This window comes from Desmodus rotundus, chromosome 8 (genome assembly GCF_022682495.2).
Source record: "Desmodus rotundus isolate HL8 chromosome 8, HLdesRot8A.1, whole genome shotgun sequence".
Taxonomy (NCBI): Eukaryota; Metazoa; Chordata; class Mammalia; order Chiroptera; family Phyllostomidae; genus Desmodus; species Desmodus rotundus.
This window is the reverse complement of record NC_071394.1, coordinates 119091354-119106009: the sequence shown is the minus strand read 5'-3', so window position 1 is coordinate 119106009 and position 14656 is coordinate 119091354. Positions and strand designations below refer to the sequence as shown.

Here is a 14656-nt window from a genome sequence, read left to right as displayed (position 1 = left end):
TCATATTTCCAGCCCTAACTGAGATGACAAACCCAGACTGTGATAATGCCAGCAAATAAACATCACGAGGGGGACTTTGAATTTAAACTCTAGCTTTTATCTTTCTAATATAGACTCCTACACAGAGACCACATCCCAGCATTAATCCTAACTTACAATGGGAATTGTTTGACTACAAAATGAGGACATCTGAGGACAAAGTCCTCTGAATGACTAATCCGCTTCCCTTCCTACGCCCTTGCCAAACTTCCGGAGGAAACACTAACTGTAATACAGAGCATTTCAGAAGTTTTTTTTTTCTTTTTTTTCTCTTTCTTTGTAATAAAAGCTTTCCTCAGTTGGAAGCAGAATGTCAGGATGTCAGATGATAACCATGAACCCCTGGTGTTTTTCCAGGGAACTAAAAAATGCAATAAATAGCAGTTAGATTCAAACAGTCCAACAACTACACGCAAAACAGATGAACCTCACTAAATTAAAGCTGAGCGAATGAAGTGAGACCCAAATGAGCACAGCAGAGTGATTTCGTGAGTGTAGTGCTTAAAGCAGGGAATGCTAATCTATGCTTAGAAATCAGGAGAGCAGTGGCTTTGGGAAGAGAGTGCCTAGACCCCAGCACAGAAGTTTGAGGGGTGTTGGTCGTGTTCTGTTTATCGATCTGGACGTTGGTTGTACATGTGTGTGTGTAACTGGTGGAAATTAATGAAGCTAAATTATGCATACACTTGTCTGCGTGTTATCCTTTAACGAGAAGTTCAGTTAGAGTCAAGAAATCCAAAACACCAAAAGTTTATTCAGTGGAACTGCCAGAAAGATTGGGTGTTCGAGGGTGAGAATTCTGGTTAAGAAAGCAGTGTTGAACAAAGCCATTGATTGTGTTCAGATGGAGCGCAAGAAGAGAATGCTATTTTTCTATTTCCCGTTCTCTACCTTCAATTTGTAGAACATAATTCCTTCTTGAATTGAGCAGGAACTTACAGAATACCAGTAGGAAAAAGCATATACTATTTACCTACTCACCAGAACAGCGAAAGTATTTCTCCCTATCTGAAGAATAGGCAGGTCATTAAATCAATTTTGTGCAGGTTGAAACATTGTTCTCTTAGACAAGGAAGCCAGTAGTGACCGTATATTTAATTGTAACTTCCCAAGGCTTCAATTTCAGACCAACATAATGCTGTCCTAAAAACAGTTGTCTATTTGTAAATGTTTTTCTCCAAAGGAGTTTGGCATTTTGAGGAGGTTACCAGTTTCTCCCACATCCTGGGGCTGTGGAGCCTGATAAAAAAAGCAAAATTCAACTCAGTACATTTGAAGATCTAATTGGCTTTATTTAGCAATTCATGAACAAACCAGCATCCCAAGAAGCAACTAGAAGGGTACTCCAGGGGTTGTACCCAATGGAAGGATTTTATAGGAAGAAAAAGAAAAGGTGGGGCAGGGGAGCTACTGACAAAAGAAAAGAAAGACTTATTTTCAGACCAGGACATCTTTTCCTGGGGCAGGGGGGAAGACAAAGATTTTCATCATGCAGATTTTTTTCTACGGCAGGATGGTGGATAGAGAGGGCCCACGTGACAGATCACCCTATTGGTGTTATTTTCAGACCAGGACATTTCAGACTGGTTGATTAAGGTTATGTTTCTGAAAGAGGTTGAGAGAGCGATTAGGTCAGGTATTAAATCTAGGTGTGTATCATGGGCTTTAGCACAAGTGAAGCCATTTTTGGACCTGTGGTTTCCTCTTTAACGAACCTAAAGCACTCATTTAATCCCTCTTCTGGGAAACGTTCTTCATGCCTTGAGGTCTGGGGTGGGAGGCCCCTTTGAGCTGCCAGAGCATCTGTGCTAACTCCATCACTGGTTCAGCATATCCCAGCTTGTCACTTTCCATGTTAATCTTTTACCCTGCTACTTGTGCAGTTTAATCAGAGATGAGGTAGATGTGTGGTACTCTGCCCCTGTGCCCTCAATCCACCTTAACACTGACCTGTAGCTGCAGGAGACCGGGACTGTACACCTGACAGCTGCCCACTCTGAGTGCCTGAGTCTTTGTCATTCTCTGCCTGAAGGCTCTCTTCAAGACTACTGGAAGTTGCTCAGCCATGCAGGGCAGACTGCATGTGCTGAGGACTTAATAATACACAACCAACGGGGGCTGAATATTGACAGGTAAATGCCCCAGCGTCTGGTGATCTACTTCTGTATAACAAACCACCCCAAACTTAGAACCACCTGACAACAGTGATTGTGCCTGGGAGCTCGCCAATTCTGGGGGTCAGGGATTTGGAAAGATGCAGCGACAGCAGCTTGTCTCTGCTCCATGATATTTGGATGCAAAGTCTTGGAGTGACTTGGTGACTAAGACTGGGAATCAGCAGAAGGCTGGCTCACATTTCTGGCAGTTAGTGCTGGCTGTAGCTGGGTCCCCAGCTGGGTCTGATGGCTAAAACACCTGCATGTGTCACCCCTATATAGTGTCTCTGTGTGGGATAGTTTGGGGTTTCTTACAACATGGATGCCAAGTTCGAAGCATGAACATTGTAAGAGAAAGAAGAAGCTGTATGTCCTTTTATGTCCCAGTCCCTAAAATCCTATGGAATCACTTCTATCAAAACCTGAAGTCCACCCATATTCAAGGGGATGGAACATAGACTTAAATAAGCTCTTGAATCTGACAGCCTCAAGGTCACATTACAAAAAACCCATACAGGATGGGAGAGGTTGTGGTCATATTTGGAAGGAAATATGCCACACCCCATCCTTGTCCCTCACTGGGACAATTCTTCAATATGTTCTAGATGATTCTTTCAAGCGACCCCAGTAAGACTGAGTCCAAGCTACCCATAAAAATAGCCCATTCATAAATACACACATGGCTAGCTTTGCTAGTGTATTTGTCTCTCTTTGCTCAATCCTCTACTTACTCGTGCTTCCTGGGGTCCATCCGACTCCCTGCCTTGTGGACTGCCTCTGGGAAAACTCAAATACAAGGAATTGAGTCATTTTACTCTGTGTATCCAGCATCTCACAGAGCTTTTACGACATAATTAGTGCTTAATAAAAGCAGACTATATGGATAGATACTTTCACATCATTGCCTGGGATAGAGATGTAAGGAAAACACTGGCAGAGCAGCTATTTTTAGAGCCAAAATAGATTTCATATTGACAGCATTTTAGTATTTTCTTCTATCCACAAGCCCGGAGTTATTGAGTTCTTCAAGCATTGTTGAAGTATCCCTCAGATTATCTGGAAAGTAGAATTGTATCTGATCCATGTAATTTGACTCCTGCTCTATTACCGTCTTATTCCAGCACAACCATTCCCACCCCCTGTCCAGGTGGACTTCCTCCTCACTCTACACGGGCTCTTGTGCATCTGCTGGGCCACTTCCCACACCTCGCCATGTGTGACTATTCTCTTTACCATGCTTGGCCTCCAACATCCTGCTTGCGGCACCTGTGACTCCCCCCCACGCAAAGATGCCAACTTTGCTTCTTTGCTCCTAATGGCTTTTGAACTAAATTATTCAGGAAGGAACAAAAAAGAAAGGGGGAGGAAGTGAACTGGAAAGGACAAAGCGGAAAATTTTTATTATTAGAAGTAATCAGACCTCAAGAAATTGACTCATGTGAAATAGAAGACAGGAAACCAAGAACCATAAAGTGTTGATTTATTAATGTATAATAATAGTTATATAATCTAAGAGACCAGGAACATTTATTCTGGCATGGTTGGCACAAACTCGCTTTGCCCTCAGACTTCATGGGAAACCCGGGTCATAATAGACCATCATATTAGTGACTCATCATGGGAAATATCAGCCACAGACTTGGAAATATGCAAATTCCTGTGGTCATCTCACTCTGTCGATGTGGACAAGACCTACAGAGAAATCAAATTGGTGATCGGTGAGCATGAGATTAGAGCAAGAGTGATTAGATCAGTGGATCTCATACCTGGCTACCCTGGGACTATTTTACAAAATACTGATGTCTATGCCCATCCCAGGACACTCAACTCAAAAATCCCTGCAAGGTGTGGACCAGGAATAAATATTTTTTGAAAACTTCCCAGGTGATCATGATGAGTAGCCATGGCTGGAGACTGTTGAGTTAACTGTCTAAATGTTGGAATGCTGATTAGCATCAGTTTATGACACCTTTATACATCCAAATAAATTTGAGAATCTAAAGTAGCTAAGTTTGGTTAAGGGATCCTTTTCTCTTCCACCATGTAAGGAAATTCACTAACAAAGTATTTTTCTGCTATTCTTCTATAGTTTTGTTAGGTAGGATAGTCAGTAAGCTAAGGCAGGGAGGAGGAAGGAGACATGTCTCACTTGTTGACTCAGCAGTCCTGAGCCGGGTAGGATGAGATTGCCAGGTGTTCTGAACGTCACAAGCAAAGATAGTGCAGGAGGAGGACAGTCCTTGAGACTCTGCTGGGAAAGGGAGCACAGTTCACTAAGACAAAGAGCCTTTACTAGCTGAAAAAGAAAGCCTTTGTAGTTGTACATTATTCCCAAGGTTCAGAAGGAGGAGAAAGAGGGGTACTTAGAAACTGACTGAAGTATATAACCTCTGAACCCCAGGTTGGTGCGCTCAGATCAGTTGAGTGCCCACTTGTAGCCTTGGCTCGAGTGTATAGAACAAACTTACTAACAACTTCATTTCCTCTATATGTGGGGCATTTGGGCTAGCGGGGTGCCTGTCTATATTTTCATGCTTGTGTGTTCCACAAATAAACTTGCTATCTCATTTCCACTATATGAGTTGTCTCTCTCTTGCAAGTGAGGCAAAAACCAAGGAACAAGCTCAGGCGGCGGGGTGGGGCAGGACTGACTGGGGTCTCTCCCCCAGAAACACTTCCATATCTGACGAACACCCTTCAACCCAACGTAGCCTTTTTCTTAGGTATTGCTGACCCATTAAATTAGTTTGTAAGTGGTCCAGGCTTATTCAGAAAGACTTCCCATATCTGGCTCAGAATGAATGTGTTGATTTTAATAATAGTATCAACAGTTACCATGTGGGTAGCTTCTTTGTTCCTGGCTCCATCAGGAGTACTTTTTATATTTATCTCATTTAAGAATCACTACAGCCCTATGAAATAAATAAATATGTTCCCATTTTATAGACGAAGCTGAACGAGATTAACTCACCCAAGGTTTTGAATAACCCGTCTTTACTCCAAATCCGATGTTTTCCCTGGCTGTCACTCAGCCTCTTATATTTTAACATCCAAAGACCAATTGCTTTTCCTTCTCATTTTCATATTTTCTTGGAGAAATTAGCCATAATTGTGGCATTCGTGTGCTAACAGCAATCTCGGTAATATAATTCACTAAACGCTGGAATTTAATACGAATTGGGGTAATTCTGGATACCTGCCAAAGGGACTTATGAACAGTGATTGAGAAGCTGAAGGGAAGCATTCATAAACAAGATTTATGCATGGACCCAGATGGGCTCATCCAAGAGTGCAGCGCAATATGGTAAATTGGAAGGGAAAACAGAGGCAATCTTCTAAATGTGGTTTCTTCTCACTATAAAAATGCATTGTGGAACAGCTTAAGTACGAAGACTGAAAAGAAAATTGTTTGGCCTTGGACTTGGTATTTGAATTTCCCCCAAAAGTCACATTCAGATATATTAAAGTAATAAATTTAAATATTACTTGAAAATATCTACTTATCTAATCCTTAGGTAGTTCTCCAGTTAAATGTGATTATTAATAGCTTTCCAGAACTCATTGATTGATTTTATTTTATTTCTTTTATTAATGCGAGATATTTATAACCTGAGGTGTGTATCAAATAGGACAGAGAAGAAAGAAAGGGAGAACAGAGATGTAGGAGCTAAGAAAGAAAACAAGAAATAGAACTCGGAACTAAGTGGCTGAGTCAAAGCATTACTAATTACATAGGGAAATATATCACAGAAATGGGATGTACTTTAGCGTCTGTTTCCCTGTTGAAGAAGACGGGACATTTATCAGGTCATTAGTACTTGCATTTCATTGTTTTATCCAGAAAAAAAATAGTGCAATAAAGGAATTTAAAATGGATAGATATGGCTCCCTTTATCAGTCCAGGAAAGGATTGTTCACAATTCTAAATTTGCTTTGTTCTTTATCACTTGATACTTTCTAGGCATTGATTTGTGAACCCAACTTGCTTTTGCATTCCAGAACTAGGTATTGGAAGAAAATATAAATCCCTTGGGGATGACGTAGGTAAAGAAATTTCCTAGATGGCTCTATGAATATTTTAATGAATTCCTAAATTCAGTAATCAGTCATCATGACCTTGGAATAACAGACTAACCCAGAAGGTCACTCGAGAAGATTAGAATATCCTAAGCTTTGTTCTGTTCCTCTTTTATTCCTCTCTCCAAGGACATGTGTGTTAGAGTTGAAATCTTCCAAGCAGTGGTCTCCAACATGTTTGCTTATGCATTTCAGTTGATTAAAAAAAACCCATTTTTGTGAATATATCTCTAATATTAAGAGATATGAACTACTGTAGATAAATAGTAGCTTATGTAATGTGTATACTTAATGTAATATACATACTATTAAAATGGTGACAGTATAAATAAAAGAGAATAAATAAAAGTTCCATTATTTTAATTTTGCCCTCTGCTTTGGAAGCCTTTTCTTATATTTTAATGTATATGTAACTCAGTTGTTAAAATTCAGATTTTGATCCAGTAGGTGATGCTGATATTGCATATCCATGGACTACATTTTTTAGTAGCAAGGCTCAGAATCAAATACCACATTTTATAGATTATTTCCTCCTGTTCAGCATATTTCAGAAAATTTAGGAGCACATTCTTGGCCCAGGCAAACCTACCAAACTACTCATTGTCATACCACTGTGGTTAGGCTGGCTTTGTTTGAAAGAAGATGTTTCAAAATTGATCTGTGCTTCCTCTAACCCCCTGCCAGTGAGTTGGGTTCCACATCAAAATCTGGGCATCTAAACTAATGACCTGATGGATAAACTTTTTTTGGCTCTTCATCTTCATTCCCACAGCTTTCCTCCTGAACTCGTGTTTGGGAGCCCTCTCTTTTTGCCTTAGTACCAACAAAGCTGGAACTAAGTGAGGCACTATCCTTGTGTAAAAATATTTAAGGAGGTACAAAAAAACTCAGTAATCAAGATAGATAATAATATAATTCAATAATTAAATATTAAACTGGCAAACTAAGATTGGCCATCTGTTTTTATAAAGAAAGTTTCATTGGTCCCGATATTCTTCCTATTCTACTCTGTTGGTCTCTGCACTCTGAGGTGCCTCTGGGCTACCTCACACACTTCCTAAATGTCCTCTGCCAGGTAATTATTAAAGGTAACTTTCAATAAACTAACTTTTAAAAACATCTTTACATCATCATGAAACCAGAAATGCCTGAGTTCGTGCTGCCGATCACTACCAGAACCAATAAGCAGAGCCAGGGATTGAATCTTTATGGGTGCTTTGCTCAGATGGCTGGCGATCTGAGAAGAGGGTGGGTTTTGTACCCTAACAGACCGCCTTAACTTCCATTTTAAACTGACTCTTTTCATAAGGAGAAGAAAAGTGTAGCTAAGGGGTTTGGAATTCAGGGAAAAAAATCAATCAGATAACAGTTGCAATAAAAGCTGCAGCATTCTTTCATCTGTGTCCTGGGGGTGGTCTTTAGCTGTGTGCTGAACTATGGAGCCTCACTCTGGAGCACAATGGCTCAGATACCATCTTGATTGCTTGAAGTTCTCTTGAGGCACAGAGGTGGAACTGCTTGTTGTCTCCTGAAGTCATGGGGGATCATACCTTCAATTCCTGGAACAATAGCGTTTTACATGCATTGATTAGTAAGTTTATTAGCTCTTACCTAAAACTAAAACTTTCCAACTGTTGAGTCCCCCATCAATAAAACACAGTAGTTGGGAAAAATGAAATCATTATAACATCAATACCCTGAATTATTAAAAGCTGAGAAGGAAGATTTAAACTTTTGATTTCTTTTAATGGAATTAGACTGAAGGATCGAATAAATAGCCCCTTTGATGAATGCATTACCCTAGTTTTAATTTTAAATATTGCCTAAAATCTGTCCCACAATTTTTCTGCTGTAAGTAGAATGTGAGAGGTATCAGACTTATTAGTATTTCTACCTAGGGAACCGAAGGATCACTTTAAAATATGTACAAAGAAAAAGCTGCATTCAAACTCAGTACTATGAGATGTATCAACATATCAGTGAATGACCTTAAAATCCATTCAATCGCCCAACCAAAAATTTAAATGCATTTTTACTTTTTTCTATTTATATTTGTCCACATTCAATGGGTTGCTAAGTTATTTCAATTCTATTTTTCAAAGGCCCTTTGAATCTGCTTTTTATGCTTTCTAATCTTTCTGCCACTACACCCTAACCTGCTGTTGCCTGCAAAGTCATTTCCAGGGTTTAGATTCCTCCAAGTTCAGTTCATTCTCCAAGTAGCTACCAGAGTCATCCTTCTATAACAAAGACCTAGTCATTTCATTTTATAGCTTTAGAACGTAAGAAGGGTTCCTATCTCTAATCAGACTGCCTAGCTTTATCTTCCACAAGTTCCCCTTTCTTTACACCTGAGGGGAAGCAGTTTGTTACCTCCGAAATAAGCCTTTTGGAATATTGATTATTTTAAGCTGGTGATTTTTAAGAAACACAAGAATCAGAAAAAACCTTTGACCTTACCTTTAACCGCCTAGGAGGAATTTAGATAGAGGGCCTGTTCCAGAAAGGGAGATATCATCACAGACAACTGTAGTTCAATAGGAACTATGTGTGATAGACAGGGAGAAACCTAGCAAGGTCCATTTGATCAAGGTTCTGTGTCCTATTGTTAAAGACGGCCCAGCAAACATTTCTTTACCAAACACTTGCTTTTCCATCTTCATGTGAATTGCCTTCCTGCCCTTAGAAGGCCTGAACCACAGTCCCCTCCCCAGCCTTCTTAGCTCCAGAAGGGCCTATAAACCTCAACAACCCAGGGAGTCCTCGGCCTCATGTTCTTATGGAATCCCTGCACGTACGTATGTATTGAACTTGGACATTTTCTCCTGTTAATCTGGCTCATGTTAATTTATTTATTAGCCTGGAAGAACTTAGATGGTGGGATAAAAAAATTTTTTTGTGCCTCCACGCACACCATGGCTACTTTGCACATTTTCTGAAATCATTGACAAAGATACACTCTCTTCATGGGAAATCATGGATTTCATGGAATATAGAAGCTTGAAACTATTTGAGGCTTTTTGTTTTTATGGAAAGAGAGCTTAACTGAATATGAAACCAAGAAGAAAATGAGAACCAAATGATTAAGATAAAGCTAGAAATAAAGGTATAAAGGGGAGAGAGAAAGAAGAGGGCTGCCTGGATTATTGAGATTTGGATGCAGCCATGCCTGAACCAGTCTGCCTCTAGATACACATCAAGATGCTTTGTGTAAAATAATGAATTCCTTTGTTTACCCAGACTAATTGGAGTTGGATTTCAGAGGTTTGCAACTAAAAGACTCCTCACCAATAAACCTGAAACTACAATAAACCTGAAATATAAAATTCTAGTGTTGTTCATGATTATAATACTGGCAAATGTGGTTTTCGGGATTTTAATTTAAATTTTTTTTTTTGCATTTTTTTTATGTTGTTGTTGTTGAGTTTGGTCAAGATGCAGAGCCAAAAACAAATTTCTTGGGGTGTAAAAGACTGGGAGAAGGAAACAATTAAAGATAGTAAATAGTATTTATTCCCTATGAAGTTTTTTCTTTTTCTTTTTTGATTTGCCTACACTTTAGAACTGTCTAAAACCAACTAGATACTGGTACTTACAAACATGTGGGGTTTGATATACATGCACTACATGGACTGAACACAATTGAAAATGAAAGAAAAGACGCTTTTCTCAGACTTCTCTTGCTCTACTGATCCTAATATTATGCAGAAGAGGGAAAACAAACAAAATAGAATTTATCTTCATTACTGTTTTTCAACTTGGATCTTTGCTGAGTAGTATAGGGAACTTCTTACCACAGATGCTCATAAGCCACCACTCTTTCAACACCTATTAATGTGGCCAGCTTGCAAATTCAGAGACTGGATGTGCAGTGGGACTTTGCATTTATTATGGTCACAAATGGAATCTCCAAAGCCAATGGGATTCACCATCTCAAATGATTCAGCTGAAAGAAGCATATGCCTTTGGACCGTTTGCTCCAGCCTAAGCTATTAGCGAGTCTAGGATGACCTTTGGCTTTTGACCTCCTCTAACTTGCTGGCCACAGTAAATGCACTTGTGAAAATCACTGGTAGCATTCAAGCAATGCATCTGTCTTTATTTTAGTTACTTTACTCTTTTATTCGTCATAATCAACTACTTTAAAACCATACCTTGTCCTCTGAAAAACCTTTTCCAAATATAACCTACAAATTGACCACAGCTCACTCACTAGCTGTTAAAGACCCTAATGTTCTGTTCACCTGTCCAAAAAGTAAGTCTAGAGATGCTGTTTGACCAAATCCTCTCGTATAAGACTTTTATTGCTCTTACAGACTTTCTATTACTGTTAAAATTTCATCAGGAAAGAAAATCCAGTGCTTTCATTCTGGACATTTACAACTCAAACCTGAAATCCTTAAAAAGCAATGCATGGTTCCTTTCGTGAGCAGAACATGTTTTCCTCATCAGCAAATGGATAAAGCAGGCAATATGCTGGTTGTCCTGATACTATTGAGGCATGGACTGTGGCTGTAGCTGTCAGTAAGTGAGCCTGTGGACACATGGAGGGTCACCCTCTACATGTCGTCTTCTCTTATTTTCATTCCCATACCTCTCATTAAGATGAGAATTCTCACTTCTCCTACATGTGACTTTCTCAGCAGCTTGCTGGCCTGCTCACTAGTTGGGTTGATTTATGATTTAATTTTATGGATGATATCACACAATTATCTCCAGATGGAATAATCAAGATGAAGAACTGCCAACCAACATTAGGAACGAAACAGGTTCATCCAACACCAGCTATTTCTGCGCTGTAATTATTTTTTGTTTTGACTCCATAAATTTGTCCAGAGACACTGGGTATTCCTTTCCAGCAGGGCCTCATTTGTCTAATTCAAATGAGGTTAGCTCACCCTGGTCCCCATATTTCCTCATATTTCTCTTATCACTCTGGCATCCAACAGCGAGACTCATCAATGATGATTTGTGGAGCTAAAGATACACAAAATCTAATCGGCGCAGCTTATGATGCACTGACAGAATCATCTCGATGAACTGTGAATCTTAAAGGTTTGATTTACGTAAGCACATTGGTGGAGGAAGAAGCACTAGACAAGCAGAGTTAGTGATCTGCAAGATCCCTCATCACCGAAATCAACTAAGTATCTCTAATCAAGTCAAAGCCCGAAGTATGAGGCCAACTGTACTTACTGTGTCTACAGCATTCACTGAGTCTTCCATTGCTATGGGGTCCTCTGGCCCAAAGGACATTTTATTTTAATTCTACACTACTGAATTCTGAGGGATACATTCAGCAAATTCTTCTCCATCTATCTTGTTTGCTCTCAAGCATAAGAAAACTGCATGCTCATTCCAGCCCAAAAGTACCACAATAGCCCATAAATGCACCTTAACTACAACAGTCTCACAATTGGTGTTGATTCTTGCAAAAATAACCCAAACTTGCAACTGCAAAACATATTACTGAAGCTATAAATGCATTATTTATTTATGTTTTCATTCATTCAACAGATATTTATTTTTATGTCAAGACTGTTTTCAGGCTTACAGGCCATATTAAGTTTCTTTAGCCAAAGAATAATGGAAATCTATTATAGTGTCTAAAGTAGGGAAGGTGGAAGTGTGAGGAATGAAATAATTAGGTGAGTTGTGGAGAAAGGGTTGGAGCAGGCAGTGTTCTGTAAGGATGGGCCCTAAACCAAGGGCTGACTAATTGGTGTATTTAGCCCAGCCCTCCAGGTAATTCTGGCAAGTGCTGAAGTCACTGGGGTATAACGAGAATGGCTTTTTCAGGTATCAGATGAACATTCTTATTTCCAATATAATTGTCTTTGTTTTAGAGTTGGGAGTGCTGCAAAAAGCTTTTAAAGTAACCTCAGAAAGCTTTCTTTCAGTTTCTTGAGCTATATATAGTCTCAATAAAATATTCCTTGTAGACAAAAGGAAGCTGAAAGAATTGTCTCTGACACTTCACTATTCCACCAAAATCAGGAAGACTTTTAGCATTTAGCTGCAAGAATTCACCAGGTCTTTGAAAAAGTGTGTCCAAACAATCATCAGGAATATACAATTGTTCATAGTATTTCTTTATACTCCTTTTTACTTCTGTAAAAACAAATAATAATGTCCAGGATTATGTAAATGATGTATTTCATTCTTAATTTTGATAGTTTGAGTCTCTTCTTTTTTGTGGCAGTGTAACTGAAGATTTGTCAACTTTACTGTCAATAATTTATCGGAAATGCTAATTATTTCTCAGAAGAGGATAGCAAATCATACTAGTTCACATACTTCTAACTCATGTCAAGTTTAGAACAATTTTTCTTTCTTAATTATAACATTTAATCCTCACCTCATTAAAACCAGTGTCATAACTGTAGGAATAAAAATGGATCCCGGAGCACACATCTTTGATAGCCCTCATTTCCACTACTAAATCAAGTCAGCGGTCATCCCAGCCTCAAACGTTTCAGGGTTTATACTCTGTTCTGCTGAATTCCAGATAAGGGATGGCAAAAACAATTTCCACGTCCCCAGTTACAACCCAGTTTGGTAAACTGGAAACAGATGAGACATGGCAGTTACAGTGTTGGCTGGTACCGGGCTGCCTTCTTTTATTAGGGGAAAAAGTTTGTTTCCTTGTCTGCTGGTTCCTTGTCTGTCTCAGGCACAGAGGTCCAACTTCACTTAGAGGGGAACAGAGAATCCATGCATTAATTCAACTTCTCTGGGCTGAGCATCCTTACCTTTCTTGCTATTCTTTGGTGACTACTTACAGATGAGGATATAGGAGAAAGAGTAAAGGAAAATAACATCAGATGATATAAATGATCAAAATTAAGCTTCAAATGACTGCATGGTCATTGTCTTAAAAAACCTGGACAAACTAGGTTTTAAAATTGCATGTCACTAAATGAAGCATATTTAAATTTGCTTCAATAATTAATTGGTTTAATAAATTCGTGTCCAATATATTGTGGGCAAAAAGAATGGGTCTATTTGTCCTTCATCTTTTAAGGGAGATATATTGACATATGGAATTAGTTTCTGCCTTCTGTGTTTTGTGAGAAACCAAACATCAGAAATATTTCCATGCTGCTAATTGGAAAGTAGAAAGTTCCCCTGTCCAGAATGTTCATCATGGATAGGGCCAACTGGCCTGATGGAGATCATTAGTGAAAGCGTCTTCTAGCTAACTGTGCAAAGTGTCTGGCACAGGATGATAAAGCTACCGCAGCAATGACTTTGCAGGCTCAACCACTAAGAAAAATGTTAAAGCTCCTCATTCCCAAATCACAAACCTGTCAGGCAAATCCATGCCATTAAATCAGGACTTCTCAATCTCAGCACTGCTGACATCTTGGGTTGGACAATTCTGTTATGCAGGAAGGAAAATGGTTTGTGCACTGTAGGATGCTCAGCAGCATCTGTACACTCCATCCACAATATGTCATTAGGAGACTCCCCCCACCCCACCACACACACAGAATATGACAACCAAAATCTTTCCAGACATTGCCCAATGTCACCAAAGGGGAGCAAAATTGCCTCGATTTGAGAAAAACTTGTCTACAAGAAGAGGAGCATCAAAATTGTTTGTTTACATTATATACTTCATTCTATTTATCTCTATTAGTTTGCTAGGGTTGCCATTAAAAAATACCACAGAATAGGTGGTTTAAGCAACAAATATTTATTTCTCATAATTCTGGAGTCTAGAAGTCTGACATCAAGGTGTTGGCAGGTTTGGTATTTTTCTGAAGGTTCCCTTCTTGGTTTGCAGATGGCAGCATTTTGCTGTCCTCACTTGACCTCTCTCTGTGCCCATCCTATTCTGGTGTCTCTCTGTGTCCTAATCTCTTCTTATAAAAACACCAGTCAGACTGGATTAAGGTCCTTCCTAACCACCTCATCTTAACTTAATTACTTCTTTAAAGGTCCTGTGCCCAAATAGTTACACTTTTAGGTCCTGAGCACTAGAGTTCTAACATGTGAATTTGGAAGGTGAGAAGGGTGAGGGGCACATCGGTCCATAACACATAGCACTTCCTTACTCTAAACAGTCAAGTAGTGTTTGGGGATGCTGTTGGCTAGCAATACAAATTATGAAAAAAGAGCAGGTAGATTGTTTGAGAAAGCTAGTATCATAGGCTCTGCTTCCTCAGCCCACCTCCCCCATCCTACCCCTCAACCCCTGTGGTACTGCCAACTAATGACTGCTTCATTTTCTCAACTCATTTTAATCATAGATCAGATTTTTCACATAGATGTTGCTTTTTTCTGTAACAGCATTAAGAATCACTCTCTTTATATGTGTCAAGAGGCAAGGTATGGGACATCCTTCCCCCCCACCCCTGGTAGATGTCTGGTAGGCATGA

At 39.4% G+C, this 14656-nt stretch overlaps 1 long non-coding RNA gene across 1 annotated transcript in view; it reads right to left on the bottom strand.

Moving 5' to 3' along the window:
* Positions 1-3679: 3679 nt before the first annotated feature.
* Positions 3680-14656, bottom strand: part of LOC139441106 (uncharacterized) — a 45928-nt gene continuing 34951 nt past the window's right edge. Inside the window, exons 2-4 of the long non-coding RNA XR_011651518.1 lie at positions 7745-7831; positions 4345-4446; positions 3680-3887 (exon numbers count right to left, since the gene is read on the bottom strand). This is a non-coding gene — a long non-coding RNA (uncharacterized lncRNA). The remainder of the gene's footprint in view (positions 3888-4344; positions 4447-7744; positions 7832-14656) is intronic.